This window comes from Hyalella azteca, unplaced genomic scaffold (assembly GCF_000764305.2).
Source record: "Hyalella azteca isolate HAZT.00-mixed unplaced genomic scaffold, Hazt_2.0.2 contig3312, whole genome shotgun sequence".
Taxonomy (NCBI): domain Eukaryota; kingdom Metazoa; phylum Arthropoda; class Malacostraca; order Amphipoda; family Hyalellidae; genus Hyalella; species Hyalella azteca.
Genome location: NW_025933564.1, coordinates 58,299 through 60,082, shown reverse-complemented (window position 1 = coordinate 60,082; position 1,784 = coordinate 58,299).

The window sequence follows — 1,784 nt, the reverse complement described above, 5'->3', positions numbered from 1 at the left end:
AAAACAAAGCTTAATATAAAGGAAAAGCTAGAGAGGTGACGGAATTACCCACGATGTCGGAATATACCGCGTTTACCCTACTCATGGCTTATACAAGGTCTAAGAAGGATTACTAGAATTTGAAACAAGAACCAACACCAGGGGCCATGGCTATAAATTAAAAAAACAGCGTTGGAACACATCCATGACTTCCATGTGACAACATTTTACATTTCTTCTTGCTTCGAGTCACCGACATGTGGAACAGCGGCAGCCTCCCTGATAGCTTCGTTGACGCTCCGAGTATGAACATCTTCAAAAACAGACTAGACGAAGCTATGCAGGACTCAGGAGCATAGGCCTATCATATGTTCAGTCTTAAAATGACTAGCAAATTACGGACCAGGCAATAAGTCCAGCAGCTATCTCAACCAATTTTTCAGTTATGGAAAGATCGGGTTCCATTTAACATAGTGGCAAAGCAGAGAGTTCTTTAGACTCCCCAATCTCCCATCAAGTTCATTTTTGAGCAGGGTTGGCAATGATTAAATCAAAATGATTAAATCATGTGATTAAATCACTTGATTTTTTTATAAAAAATCATGATTTTTTTTTATTTTTTTTTTGATTTTTTCATATATTTACAAATATTGAGTGGCAGTCTTTAATTTATATTGAGGTATTGTTATTCATGCTTTAGTATAAATGTACTATGAATTACAAATTGGTATATAAACTTGTTGCCTTTAGTGTGTATTAGGTTCCAATAAATGGAATGTTTTTGGTACAGAGGCATCAAGAGTGCAATAAATTGAACCTAGCTAGCAGCTTAGCTAATTCTTATAAGGCTATAAGTAGTCTAACTATTTGACTATTTGTTATATATTGATTACATTATACAATTTAAATATGTTAGCTAGCTTATACAGGGTGGGGCAGAACTGATTGAACAGTTTTAAGGCAAAATAAAAGAGTAATGGAGGTACATAAAGAAGAAAGTTTATATTCCTCATGATTATCATAACATAGCATTTAAAATACTTATGTTTTGAAAACAATATCAGGAAGATGGGGTTTGTTAGCTGCATCACACTGTTGGAGTTGTTCTCGGGAGTTTCCTACAGCACGTTCACACATATGGCGAGGTATGGCCATAACCCCTGCTGTAATAATCTGTTCCCTTAGCTGTGGTAGGGTGTGAGGGTGACTTCTGAACCCCTTCCTTTTAGATGTCCCCAAAGAAAGAAATCACAAATGCTCAAATCAGGAGACCTTGCAGGCCACTGTAAATCACCCCTCAGAGACACCAGACCTCTGGGAAACATGCATTTCAAAACATTGAGTGACATTCGGGCTGTGTGAGCTGTAGCCTGACTAGCCTCATCCTGCTGGAACCACATGTCTCTCAATGCTTCATTTTCAACAATGTTTTCCATCATGGGCTGTAAGAAATTTTGCAGCATAGCAATTGGAACTCACTGTTCACTCCCTCCTCTGAGAACGACTCCAACAGTGTGTTGCAGCTAAAGGCCCCCATCTTCCAGATATTGTTTTCGAAACATAAGTATTCAAAATGGTATGTTATGCTAACCTCTAGGAAAATAAACTTTCTTCTTCATGTACCTCCATTACTCTATTATTTAACCTCAAAACTGCTCAATTGGTTCTGCTCCACCCTGTATATTGAGAGGTTGACATTGTATTGACCTTTTAGGCAATTAGAAAGATTTTCCACCCTAATACGAGTATTCTAATTAAAATATTTAATTTCAATCTTTAAATATGTGAATTTGAAACTAGAAACA